Here is a 15749-nt window from a genome sequence, read left to right as displayed (position 1 = left end):
TTATATGTTTAAAACGTCTTAGGTGCGGGATATTCAAACTCATATATCGAAAATAGAACTGAAAACGCCATGGCTAAAATAGAAAAAGACAAACAGACAAATAGTAGTACAAAATAACACAAAAAATAGAAAACTAACGACTACGCAACATAAATATCCCAAAAATATTTGGAGTGATTGCATGTTCTCCGGAAGGGTACGCAGAACCTGCTCCGCATGTTGCACCCGTCGTGTTGCTCATGTTATTACCAATCCGGTAAATAGCTAGTATTTTCTAATTCGGCAGGTCTCATTCATGAAAAGGGAAATAGATTGTAGTTACGAATTAAGGCACATATCTGATATCATCTGTGAAAGGGACATTCTATGATGCTATGATGGCGTCAATAAAATTAACGAATGGATGATTTCAAATTCATAATTTTGAACTCTTTGTTTAATAGTTTCCTTGTAAGCAGCAATCCTCTATCAAATAAATCATGATGGGAAATACAAGCCCGAGGATATCGTATCAATTGGGAAATATATACTCCGTATGAAAGCTCTGCTGGATTGTTGCTACAAAGAAATGAAAATTCAACAGTTGGGAAGCTGAACTCACCTCTTATATCTAACGTTTTGTTTTCGACCAATCATCTTTGTCAATTTCTGAAAAGATATGAGGCACACTTTACTTATCTGTTGTATCCTTTATCTCTTGTTCTTTCTTCCTACGAAGTTTGTAAGAATTCAGCCTCATAAGAATAAAGGAACAAGGCGACAAGAAGAGGGGCAAAATCAGTTCCTATTCGAATATCGATAGTTTGTTGAAAAGAACGTCTTCCAAACGTATGTAACAAATATATGTCGATCAGAAATCATGCATCCTGATAATGTCAGTTTCAGATATTTTTTGTTTGAATCAGAATGATTCTTTACAAAGTATGATTTATCCCTCCTTACGTCAAGATACTTTAGCCATTCTTTTTTATGAAACAAAGCAATACCATCTCTTTCAATGTGTCTTTTACTTTAGAATTGGTTATACTGTAATTATGTAAATTGTAGAAAAGTCAAATGTTTTAATAATACTGCACGACGAAAGAGTTTTCTAGTGTATGTACTCTAAAAGGTCTTTGATTTTTTTAGTATCCACATCTGATTCACTCCATGTTAATCTGTACACGCAACATTACAAACGATACGTTCGAGACACAACATAAGAGTATTTAGGAGGATCCTTAGTCCGTCGTAAAATTGATTAATATGTGTCTTAAGACTAATCTTAGGATACTTTCGAGAAAATCACCCTTTGTTGTTTTTAATTCCATTCTATCGAAATCACCGTCATTGAACATTTAGGAGGTGCCTTTAAAGTATGCAAGGCTTCATACTTATACCACATGTACCATACATTTTAATAGATATACAAGCAACAAAACAGAACATGTCAATAGCAAAATAGGACTATTCAAACTTTACGTAGATGGTATAAGAACTCGTATTAAATTACAGTCAAAATACCAAAAAACAACAACATTAAAACAAAATTATGTTCATTTGTACTTCATTTATTGCATTTGAAAAACATGTTTTCGTTCGAAAAAATATTAAATATCATTTTAATTGAGTTGATTAAAATCTTTAGGAATAAAATCAGGAAAATTTTGATTAAAAAGAATAAATTTGATACAACGTCTGGTTAAACTGACCAACATATATTACACTGAATCCCTCCAAAATCTATATAGTAATCAAGGATACGAAATACTAATTAAGCAATTTAAAATTAAGACGAAGACTGGGTTGATCATATTTTCTTTACCAGTAAGTCGAGTATTACGTATCTTTTATTTATCAAACAAGGTTATCCTGTATGTATCCTTCACCTAGGGTTTGTTCTACTTATACGTCGTACAGATGTAGGTAACTTCCTGAACATGCATATCATAAGTTTATTTACAAATATGAAAATTGCAATTTGCGTTTTTGTTTGTGTGCGATACACAATTTTTTATTTCTTCATTGACAGATATTTTTACAGTCATTCCTTCAATAGTATCAAAGAAAACCGTTAGTACCCTACAAAAATCGCGCGTTTCAATTGAAAACATAAAGATTAATTTAAGAAAAAGTACATTCAATTGCATATAACAAGGCTATAACCAAGATTAATCTGTACACGTGGCATTACAATATCATTACAGTTCAATAAAAGGGGCTCAGATCTGTCTGTAATAAAAATGGAAGACATTAGAAAATAAGACATGTGTCCATAAGAGATCATCTCTAGTTCGATCTATTCATGGTCAATGAACACAGACATCTTGATACAAACTGAAATTTGGCATACATTTTTACAAATTACACATCGTAATGATTGTGTGCGCTGTTGGTGTGATGATAACATTATGAGAAGACTGACTAAAACCGAAACATAAAAATGCAATGATTCCACAATTTACATTTTCTGCCCTAGTGAACAATTGCACACATATTAACAGGTAAACAGCAAAATGAACACCCATAGTAAGCTGGTGAGACTACAATTTCATGTTAAACTAAACTTATCTTAAATTAAACTGATACGGGGTACTGATAGACGAAGAAAACAAATACACAGACAGGAAAACGTAATATACCTTTTATCGTATGCGGGGCATAAAAGTAATTTTTCATGTGTCATGCATGTCTAGGTATAACGAACACATTTTATTTTAGCATTCAACAATCACGTGAGATATTAAAACAAAAGGTGATTGTAAAAATACTTGATGTAGAGGAAAAACTATTCAGCTTGTATTGAAAGCAATTACACATATTTTTCATAGTGTGTTGATAGATAAAAATAAGAATGTATTGTTACATATAAAAAATAATGGTGCACTAAATTCTGACTGTTCCTCTTTTTGAATTATTCAAAACTTACCCCAGATACGGACCGCAACATAGTGAACTGTTTTGAAATCTTTTCAGTTTGTTATTGTGTTTTGCAGTTACACCCCTGTCTCATGAATATGTTATAGTATTATAGTAGAATTTAGTTAGAATCAGTTCAAATGGATCAAGCTTATCAGATCTACACAGAGCATAAACAAAAACTAAAAAAAGACCCTCAGAACCGATCCGAGAGAGATCGCAGTTACGGAGAGATTCATTATTGGTTCAAAAACTATATTTAAATCCTGCATCTATGACAAAATCTATATAACTGCACACCAACTAAAATCTAACAGTACCACTATTTTAGTTTTCTAAAGAGAAAATGTTCATACTATTTAGAGGAATCATGGGATACTTGACTTTTGACTTGGGTGAATGTAGGTTATCAGGCTTTTAGATCTCATATAACTGCTTTAATCCATTTCTCTCAAACTTTGATGGATAATTGTCACAGTGGCAATCATACCTCATCTTCTTATTTTTTTATGATATACATTTATCAAAAGGAACCGAAGTTGTATCCGTGATTTTGATTTTCTTGTATTGACATATTCAGAGAATCTGAACCATATAATCCTTATTATCTGGATTAGTTCTGGTGTTCCCTTAAAACACACACACTCTTTGTCTTATGTTGAGCAGGAGTGTTTTCACTCAGCTAGTAACGGAAAAGGATATTTTAAGCTAAGACGAGATAATTGACTAGACACTATATTCTTGACATTCATAGTTTCTTTCAGTGAAATTTTTATCTTTTTATTTATGTAACTCTTGTTCAAGATTGTACCAAACAAATGTCGCGAATATACACCTTACCGTTGTTGATAAACGTTGTAAGTGCTGCTCACTAGAAGTTACAAGAAAACAATGTATGTTTTCACCAGACTTATGTTATATACATGTATATTGAATGTAATTATGTTATTGCGTATAATCTTGTTATTTATCGATATAAAAAAAGTGCACATAGAATGCGGGACTTTTGACGTTTGACTGGTGAATGTAGTGAAGTAGGCTTCGGGATTGAAAATTACTTTTTATCTCAAAAGATTGAATGACTGATGTTTCCTTCTATGTTTATAATGGACACAAAAATACTGCATCAAAATCTATTTCGACAAAATGTATGGATCGGACTAACGATTTTGCAACCGGTCATATTATGGCAAAAGTTTTTGCTTCGGTTTTCTAACTCAAGAGAGCCCTGTGTTCGGAACATGGGTGTCTGAATTATAATCCACAAGTCGAATGAACGCCTCTTCACCATGATTTGACTGAATACAGTAAAAGTCCAGATGACAATACTTCAGTATTTCCTTCTTAAACATTCTCAAAAAAGAAAATCATTTTTTTTTCTTTCCATTACACATAAAAATAGTCTATCTAAATCACCGTCATTGAATATTCGGAAAATGTCGTTATGATATGCAGGGCTTTATGTTTAAGAGGACAATACAATTATGCAAGCTTTATGTAAATGGTATAAGAACTCGTATTTAATCACAGTCAAAATATACAAAAAATACCAACTTTAAAAATAATAATGTCTATGTAATTCAGATATCATATTTAAAGTATAAAAACTAATGAGTCTTTTGAAGACGATAAAAAAGGTGAAACGCAATTCTTGCGAAATCCAAAATTTCAATCCTGGTATCTATGATGAGTTTATTATAGTGGTGAAGGTAAATAATCACAAAATCAGCAATTACAAATTAAGACGAAGAATAAAAAAAAAAATACATTGTTTGTCTGTATTGGCAAGTCGAGTATTAGTTTTTTATTTCAAATAAACAAAACACGGTTTTCCTGTATGTCTCCTTGAACTAGAGTTTGATATAATAATACGTCTTTCAAATGAAGGTAGCATCATCAACCTGTGTTTTTCTTTATTTTTTTTATAAATCTATTTACAAAATTTATATGAACATCAAAGTTGCCATTTACGTTATTTTTGCTTGTCTTAAAGTAAGTACTAAATTTGACCAAGCTGAATTGTTTGATAGTTACGTTGCATTTTATCTTGTATCGTTGACATTTTGACGTACAGGTTGAGGGCTCAAATTAATACAAGGAATACAATCAGCATGATGTATTGTACCTGCAAGTAGTACAATGCAATACGTTTTGTCAGTTAGTCCTTTATTGACATGAATGTTTTTTAAAAACGTGTTTTATTTTAATTGTTTGATACATTATTTTCACTGATTATTATAAAACAAATCATTGATTTAAAAACAAAAATGACTATTTTGATAGCTGTGTCTTGTTCTTTTACAAAAATACTATCAAAACTATACTTAAAACCTTGACACATATACAATATCTGATTGATAGAGAATCAACATGAAGACACACCCAAAACGCACTGAAAATTCATGTTTCGTTTTGTCAGTTTTTATGGCATCTTAACATCTAAAATAACCTGAAATTGTTTGCGGAGTCGAAATAGAAATAACAAAACTATTTTTCTTTAATGCTTTATAATTAGGATATTGGACACCTTGTCGAATTTTGTACAATTTACACAGTCAAGTATTCCCCGTTCCAAACTAAAAGACAAATTGAAATAGTTAGTATTGCGTTGTTTCATAAAAAAAGAATGGCCAACGTAAATACAAATATCTATTCTTAGGTAGGGATAAATACTACTTTGTAAAGAATCAGTCTGATTTAAACAAAACATTGTCTGAAACTGATATTATCAAGATGCTTGATTTCTTGAATGACAACATATATATGTTACTTTTGTAAGACGTGTTTTTCAAAGACGGTCTTACTTCAAATGGAAACCAATTGTGCCCCTCTTCTTGAAAACTTGTTTCTTAAATATTATGAGGCTGAACTCATACAGAAACTTCACAGGAAGAAAGATAAGATGTTATCAATACCCTTTTACTTTACTTTCCGCTATATAGACGATGTTCTTTCACTATATAATTCAAAATTTGGTGACTATGTTGAACGAATCTATCCCATCGAACTAGATATAAAGGATACAACTGATACACTTAAGTCTGCCTCATGTCTTGACTTACATCTAGAAATTGACGAGAGTTGAAAACAAAACTTTACGACAAAAGAGATGATTTCAGCAACATTCCAGCAGCGCCTGTATACGGAGTATATATCTACCAACGGACACGATATTTCCTATCATTGATTTCCTTGATAGAGGGTTGTTGCTCACAAGAAAGCTATTAATCCAAGAGTCCCAAATGGTGAGTCGAAATCACCCCTTAGTAAATTTTAAGGACGCCATCACCAGTTATGGAATAACCGTTTCATATATGATAGCGGATATGTTCCTTATATCGTAACTAAAATGCTTACTTTTTCACGAATTTGACCTACAAGTTGACTTGTTTGTAGATCTTTGCTGAACATTATTGCTGTTTACAGTTTACCTATATCTATAATAATATTTAAGATATTCAGGGGCAGCAACCCAACATCCTGTTGTCGGATTTATCTGAAAATTTCAGGGCAGATCAATATTGACTTGATAAACAATTTAACCCCTTGTCAGATTTGCTCTAAATGCTTTGGTTACAGAGTACTAAGCCAAAATCTAAATTTTACCCTTATGTTCTATTTTTAGACATGGCGGTCATCTTGGTTGGTTTGGCGGGTCACCACACACATGTTTTAAACACTATACCATAACAATGAATGTGGCTAAGAAATGTGGTCCAGTAGTTTCACAGGAGAGGAGTTTTGTAAAATATTACAAAAAATTACAAAAAAATTGGTAAACATGACTATAAAAGGGCAAATACTCCTTAAGGGGTCAACTGACCATTTTGGTCATGTTTGACTTATTTGTAGATCTAACTTTGCTGAATATTATTGCTGTTTACAGTTTGCTTCTATCTATAATAGTTTTCAAGTTAATAGTAAAAAACGGCAAAATTTCCTTAAAATTACCAATTATGGCGCAGCAACCCAACAACCCATTGTCGGATTCATCTGAAATTAAAGGACAGATAGATATTTACTTGACTAACAATTTAAACCAGTCAGATTTGCTCTAAATGCTTTGGTTAAAGAGTGATAAGCCAAAATCTACATTTTACCCCTATGTTCTAGTTTTAGCCATGGCGGCCATCTTGATTGGTTGGCCTGATCACCGGACACATTTTGTAGAAAAGATACTCCAATGATGATTTTGTTCAAGTATGGTCAAATTTGGCCCAGTAGTTGTAGAGGAGAAGATTTTTGTAAAAGTTAACGATGACGGACGACGACGACGGACGACGGACGCCAAGTGATAAGAAAATTTCACGTAGCCCTTTGGGTCAGGTGAGCTATAAAGGTAACTGAGAAGGGTTCATAAGGCTCTTACATGGTCTTTAACTTTGAATGATGATTTATAAAAAATAATGACGTCACACATTGCACACATTTTGATTCTCCACGACATGTCAATGAAAACAGGTCAATTTCCACATATAAATCTTTTCATATTATGTTTGTCATAACATTTTTTTACATTTCTGACTTTAATAATATTTATTTTGTCGAAACCTGTTTCTCTATGTTTTTAGTCACTTAAAATATATACGCAAAGTAGTCTGTATGTAAATGTTATTTATGAGTATGAGAGAATATTTTAAATTACAAGATCTAAAATAAATTAAACTGTCTTCATCTTTATCGTCCCTCCTCGTCCATCAAGAAAAAATTACAGATACAAACAAAACTGAAGACAATTATGAGTATCTATCAATTGGACAAACACTTATATAAACTGTGCTCGTTTTATGTACTTAATGAAATCATATTCAATAAAACTATTTTAATAAAACAAAACTTCCAAAATGTATTTTTATTGCTCCTATCCTACAATGAAAACTAACGTCAAATCATTGGTTAATTTTCCATTGTGTAGATTTCAATCAACCACGGCGTTTTCTTGCCCACTTTTGAAAATATTCCCCAGACTGTTTTGTATTCTGGAACAGCGTTTTAAACTTCAACTAGGTACTTGTAACAAAAAATAGTATTTCATTTCGTTTTCTCTTTAATTAAAGGGTTCGAAATCAAACATAAATTAAAGAAAAAAATCAGTCGAGTTTTAATTAAGCAAATCAAATTAGAATAAATACAAAATATCGTTAAACTAATGTTTAAACAACAAGAATCTGCAAACACTAATGATGATTTCAAAATACAGGACGTTGAATAGAAAATAGTTAAGCAGTCATGTATTTTCGTCGGTGACCCGAGTAATAAGTTCTTTTTTTTTATTACAAAACAAGATTTTCCTGTCATTTACCTTTAGTTCATTATCTGCTAATACGTCTCACAAATTATGATAACTTCCTGAACTTGTATGTGTATACTTTGTACTATTAGTATATTTACATCTCTCATAAATATATAAACAGATATAAATTTAAACTTGAGTGTTTGATAGTCTTTTTTTTTTCTTAAATGATAATGTTTTACCTTTGCTGTTAGTTATTGTTATATAAAGTACTACAGACAATATTAACTTTATAAAACAAAATCAGGTTTAAATTGTAAAATAATCACTTATTTATAGTGTCTTAAATAAATATATTTTGTCATAATGATTGTATGACCCGCTCGCAGTTTCTTATTTGCAAGTTCAAAAGAACATCAAAATATGGGTCTATGTATGTTTTTTTCTTTCAAAAAATCATAAGGTAAACATAATTAATCTTGAATTAAGTACACCGTCTGGTTTAATAGTTTATAATGCACATGAACGGACATGTTTACGTCGTATGTAGTCCGATGTCAGTCAATACTTTATAAAATATCAAGGTAAAGAATAGAAAGCCGTTGATCTATATCTTTCCTTGTAAGTCGAGTACTACGTATAGTTATATATAAAAAAAACAAGATGTTCCTGCTGTTTGTCTCCTTCACCTAGAACTCCCACGACATGTAATGCGTCTTACAAATGTAAACCTTCTATATATATATACAAAGATCGTTTTCCTCAATTTATAGTAAATACCATATTAACAAAGAAACATGATTGCAACAGCTAAGATTTTCATTTTTGCTTGTCTGATTGGTAAGTAAACGATATATAATCACTGTATGTATTTCTTGTTTCGTATGCATTGTATGCTGTTGTAAATATGTGTATTCTTGTCTTTAATTTGTGCAAATGAGCATTGTCTATATGTTTGTTTTGCTTATACCAAGTTCAAAATAAGACAGTTGCTATCCAATTTTTTATGTGTTTGAGCTGTTTTGTGATTCTATTACTTTTTGGAAAGAAGTTAGTACTGTTTCTTATATTTATCCGATACCATAATTTAAATATTGAATTAAGGTGTTGCAAAATTGCAGCATTCATTTCATGTACATTATATTATCTCTTATATATATTATATGGAAATTTACAAAAAAATCTACCATGAAGTACCTCCGGTATTATACATTAAAAAAAACTGTCCAAGATAAAACTTTATCATGTATAAAATTCTGAACTATTGTTTGTTTTTGGGTTGGTTCAAGTTATTTTCCATAATAGCTTACGAGCTTTATTATTGTCTTTTGTACGTTGTACATGCTACACGATAACCAATAATGTATTGAACCTTAACCTTAATTTCGAAGAAAAAATATACGGTATTAAATAATGTATTGAGCTTCAATCTCAATTATGAAGAGACTATATATGGTTATTCGCAATAGTATGTTTAAAGTAAGTAAAAAACTTGCCTTGAACAGGTTTTATTAATTAAGCTTCCTCAAAAAATCCAAAAATGACTCCAATTTAATTTAAATAAAACTAGATATGAATGTAAGCATTTTTTTCTTCTGTAATAATGTTTACACATGAATAAGAACGTTTAGTTGTTTTATAAGCATTAAGGACGGTATTATATATTATTTTAGCATAAAGTAACAGGTTTCCATTTTTTTCTTTAGTTTAACTGTGCTTAAGATACTTTTTTGTGGTATCCAAGCCAAATTAATTAAGAAAATGAATGTTTCAGTCTTTACATCTTAAAAAACTATCGACGTGAAACGGTGTAGAGTAAAATACAAATATGCAACACTGTCGTTTAGGTATCTTATGGATTAAATGACTCAACAAATTATACTATGAATTTTAATTCGGCTGCATAATTGACCTACACGTGTAAGCATTTTATGCCCTCGAGTATATTTCATTGAAACGTTATAAAGTCCGGATAGTCGTTTTAAAAAACAATTTCATTTATTCTAGTAGGTATAATATATTAAAGAACAAGTTTAATGTATTTATAAAATTGATATATGTAAAAATGATATACATTGTACCACGCAGGTTTTTAATGGAATGATTACAGTTGGGCCGACAAATCTGCTATTAAACTTTAAGACTCATATTATAATTTTACAGAAGCTAATGGAATTGTTTTTCAATTTTGGCTTACTATTATCTATTAGTATTGTTAACAGAACCGTCATTGTCGTTTTTAAAACAAAGGATTCTCACCGTAATGCAAAAGTGAAAGCTAGATGTGAAAGCCTGTAGTTCATTTAATTCTTTAATTGGTGAAATAAAACATGTTGATATCACATATGATTTCCTATGCATGCATATTGTAAATATATAAATATATGTCTTATATATGTATGTAAAACCTTATCTTGTAAACACCATAAGTATAAAAATGCTATTCTTCAGCATTCACCATATGTGAGCCATGTATTAGCCCGAATAATTGTCGCCAAACCAGATGTAGAAGAGGAGCCATTGTAGGATGTGTTGTGGGTCTATGCACATGTGTTCAAAACTATGGTAAGAATTCAAACTATGTAAAAGCAGCAATAGAGGGATACTTCGGAAATAATTGTTAATAAAATGCTGTTTTAAATAGAATGAATGTTGAATCATTCAAAACTCTAAGGTATAACAATCCCTGGAAAAAAATGTTTTACCTGTATTCGACACAACTTGATGAAAGTTTGTCAAGCTCTTATTGAACAATAATTTGACATGCTTATTCCATTGAAATCAGAGGGATTCACTCCTGCGTTGTTTGTGAGTAGCAACATTATTTTGCAGTACGATACAGTTATACTTAAAAGCCATTTTATGGTGCAAATTTCAAAATATTTGAAACAAGAGTGCACACGCTGAAATGTCTTGCCTTCTTTACTAATCATTGATATTATGTTGATAGTCCTAAGTATAAAGCTAGGCTTTAATACAACTGTCACATAAACTTAACATTAACCAAGATAACTAAACAAAGACCAATGAACCTTGAAAATGAGGTCAAGGTCAGATGAACCATGTCAGGCAGACATGTACAGCTAACAATGTTGTTTTACAACATATATAGTTGACCTATTACTTATAGTTTAAGAAAAATAGACCAAAACACAAAAACTTAAAACTGTGCAATGAACCGTGAAAATGAGGTCACGGTCAAATAAAACCTGCGCGACTGACATAAAGATCATAAAATATTTCCATACACCAAATATCGATGACCTATGGCATATAGTATTAGATAAAAAGACCAAAACTCAAAAACTTAACTTTGACCACTGAACCATGAAAATGAGGTCAAGGTCACATGACATCTACCCGCTAGACATGTACACCTTACAATCATTCCATACAACAAATATAGTAGACCTATTGCATATAGTATGAGAAAAACAGACCAAAACACAAAAATGTAACTATAACCACTGAACCATGAAAATGAGGTCAAGGTCAGATGACACCTGCCAGTTGGACATATACACCTTACAGTCCTTCCATACACCGAATATACTAGCCCTATTGCTTGTAGTATCTGAGATATGGACTTGACCACCAAAACCTAACCTTGTTCACTGATCCATGAAATGAAGTCGAGGTCAAGTGAAAACTGTCTGACAGACATGAGGACCTTTCAAGGTACGCACATATCAAATATAGTTATCCTATTACTTATAATAAGAGAGAATTCAACATTACAAAAAATCTGAACTTTTTTTCAAGTGGTCACTGAACCATGAAAATGAGGTCAAGGACATTGGACATGTGACTGACGGAAACTTCATAACATGAGGCATCTATATACAAAGTATGAAGCATCCAGGTCTTCCACCTTCTAAAATATAAAGCTTTTAAGAAGTAAGCTAACACCGCCGCCGCCGCCGCCGGATCACTATCCCTATGTCGAGCTTTCTGCAACAAAAGTTGCAGGCTCGACAAAAACTATGTATCCCGTGTATTTGAAACAGTGATTTCAAATAAAATGTGCGTTTAATATTCAACGACTCATTAAATATACCAATTGTTTATCTAACATCAGCACGATCTATGAGTAAGAATAGTTATCTGATTTGTTTTCCAAGCTGTCGTAATTTTGGAAGATTATATGAATTTAATAGCATAACTTTAAGTTCTTCGACGAGAAATCCGAAATTACATCTGATAATGTTGACAAAAAATCCATGGATGTGAATGCGAAAAGAGAAGTTCAGATATGAAATTCTGTATCTTCCTCACGATAAGTGTCTTTATCCATGTGTAGTTTATTCAAATTAGAATCATATTCAAAACAGTGTGGCTGTGGCCATTCATTGACGACATAAATTATCCCATTGACTGTGAAAGATTATGTGAACGTTTGCCTATGACGACCACTGCTCACTATGTACTTGTTAAAGACATTCAAACTGTGGGGTCACCAAAGGTTCTCAACACCAAATGAAGTTATTCGAAAAATTAATCAGGAATAACACGATGTTATGATTTATATCAATAGTATAAACCAAAACATAAAGGTTATTCCTGATTAATTTTTCGAATTATTTTATTATTGAAGTAGTTAAGAACCTTTGGTTACCCCACAGTTTAAATTCTATAATAAGTAAGTAGTGGGCAGTGGTCGTTACAGAAAAACGTTCACCTAATCTGTCCCAGTCAATTGGATAATTCAGGTCGACAATCAATGGCCACAGCCACACTGTTTTGAATATGATTCTAAGAGAAAATATTTTTATAAAAGAATCTATTTTATCTATTGGACCTGTTATAAAATCTCTATCAGCTGTATTGAACCTCGACTTTTTGGGTGTCTGGTCCACCGGGCCAATACAGAAACAGTCAGTTAATAACACTACAAAAATGATCAGAAAGATCAAATATTTAGTTATGTCAACAGTATCGACATGGTCAGTTAACTTCTTCAAGGATTTTTTTTTTTATCAAATTTAGTTTTTTGTTATAACTATAATAATTAAGAATATCCCTAAATAATTAATATACTCCACAAGCTAAAATCTACAAATATGTTAACATGATCAAAGTTACTAGTCAACATTTAATGATAGTTGCTCCTAAAATAGAATTTTTAAGTTATATATCTGCGATGTGCAAATTTAATGCGCAAATACCAGTTGGGCGATACGGACTCATTTGGACCTGTTGATTAATATGGTTTTTTTTTTAATTTGTAGCATGTTTCATGGATAGCGACTGTGATGGAACGTGTGGTGTTGCTAGACACCCAGAAGAATGTGTAATGAGGCGCTGTTCTTGTCAACGTTATGAACATTGAAAGTGAAACGAGATAAAATTATGTTCAACAAATTATTGTCATATCAAATGATAATCTTCGCAATACTTTCATACTCATATAACTTTTAACATGTTAAAGTGATGGAAAACATTCTGTATTTTCTTTATTTCTTCTTGCATTGTACAAAAGTATAAATATGGAAAATACGTGAAGAAAAAAAGTCACAAAAATCATATATAAATTGTTTAGTTTATCTAATTTCAATTTAAAAGATATAGATGATGTTCTTTCCATTAATAATCCGAACTTTTCTGATTGGGTTCCATTAATATATCCACAAGAACTAGAAATTAAAGAAACAACATTTTTAGACGTATACCTCGAATTTGACATACACAGTCAATTCAGTACCAGATTCTATGACAAACGAGACGATTTAATTTTTTGAAATTATCAATTTCCCCTACCCAAGAAGCAAAATACCACCTGCATATAGGATATAATGAATGTGGTCGATATATGCTTTTGTGTGCTTCTTTGTTACATATTTGTCTGTTTTTGTTCCAATTGAGATTGTGATATGGTGATGACCGCAGTATTCCTATTTTGATAATTTTAACTATTATGTTTATTTTGGTCATGCATCGTTGTAAATACAATGGAATTTAATGCGACTATAATACAACTGAGATGTTTAGCTCTATAAAACCAGGTTCAATCCACCATTTTCAACATTAGAAAATGGCTGTGATATGTCAAGAATTTGACAGTTCGTTTGATTTGTTTGAGCTTTTGATTTTGTCATTTGATTAATACTTATATGTAGAAATTGACCACCATACCATTCTAACAAAATGAAATGTGAAATACTTTGATAAAGTTCGTAACTTTTTTCCTTAAAGAATCCCAGTCAAGTAAATTTTGAAGTTCTCAGTAAAAGATTAAAACACTGTTCCAATTGATGGCTTCCGTTGTCTTTGATTTCTATATTTCGTGAAATGTCAGTTTCATTTTGGAACACCTTCTCCACAATCAGGGGTTCATTAGGGGATAAAAATAAGTTTGATATTAATGTTATTAATATATAATAGTTACAATCTAATTTAAGGTGCAGTATGGCAACGATATTGGGTCTCTGTCATAAAGTATACACTTTTTATTGTATTCGGCATAAAATTAGGGAAGGGCTCAGAAAAATCTCGCCCTTCCCAAGTTTCCATGCCCTATACAAATATTTTATATTTTTGTTTTTCGTAAATTGACCTTCTATTGTATATATAAAGTACTTTAAGATGGCAAAACATTTAAGTACTAAAAACGACGAAAATATTCAGTACTGTAAAATGACTGAAAATTTCAGTACTGAATAATAACTGAAATTTTTCGTTCTGAAAAATAACTGAAATTTACAGGACTGAAAATCGACTTAAATTTTCTGTATTGAAAAGTGACTGAAATTTTCAATACTGAAATCGACTGAAATTTTGTGTACTGAAAAGTGACTGAAACCACATTTTTCCAAAACAACTGAAAACATACATACAATTATTACTGAATATATATAAGTGAGAGCTGTACTGATTGATGACTTTTTATACCGGTACTGTATTTGTAGTGGCATTTATATTACATGAAGATACGGTATAAATTGATGGTAGTGTATATGAGGGTCGGTTTAAACAAAATTAATGATAGAACAGATGAATTTAGCTTCCCATTGGTGACCTTTTCATTTTAGACCATGAGTTCCACTTGGTGAAGTTAAAATTATCACTACACAAATTTTATTGACGTCATCACGAGTTGACTGACCGGTATGGAAAACCGTTATGCAGATGATAACGGATATGTTTTTATGTCGTAACTACAATCCCGTTCCTTTTTCACGAATGTGAAATACCGAATTATTCAACGGCATTATAATAACTTGAGTAACACGACGGTTGTTAGATGTGAAGCTGGTTTTGCTAAACATCCGGAGCACCCCTAGATTCTTGCGGGGTTTGTGTTGCTGTTCTATCCCTTTTGTGTAAAATTGAGAATGGAAATGGGGAAAGTGTCAAAGAAACAACAACCCGACCATTGAACAGACAACAGCAGAAGGTCGCCAATAGGTCTTCAATGCAAGAAACAACCACGTCCGGAGGCGTCCTTCAGTTGGCCCCTAAACAAAAATATACTAGTTCAGTGATAATGAACGCCATACTAAATTCAAAATTATACACAAGAAACTAAAATTAAAAAAAAAATACAAAACTATCAAAGGCCAGAGGCTCCTGACTTGGGACAGGCGCAAAAATGCGACGGGGTCAAATATATGTATGCTAT

General features: G+C 31.5%; 1 protein-coding gene across 1 annotated transcript in view; it reads right to left on the bottom strand.

Annotated features, from left to right (window-relative positions):
• Positions 1-15749, bottom strand: part of LOC143052508 (aromatic-L-amino-acid decarboxylase-like) — a 132833-nt gene that overhangs the window by 41428 nt on the left and 75656 nt on the right. The gene's annotated exons all lie outside the window — the stretch shown is intronic.

The sequence above is a fragment of the Mytilus galloprovincialis genome, chromosome 11 (genome assembly GCF_965363235.1).
Source record: "Mytilus galloprovincialis chromosome 11, xbMytGall1.hap1.1, whole genome shotgun sequence".
Classification (NCBI taxonomy): Eukaryota; Metazoa; Mollusca; class Bivalvia; order Mytilida; family Mytilidae; genus Mytilus; species Mytilus galloprovincialis.
The sequence above is the reverse complement of the archived record's forward strand: the minus strand, read 5'-3'. Positions and strand labels throughout refer to the sequence as shown.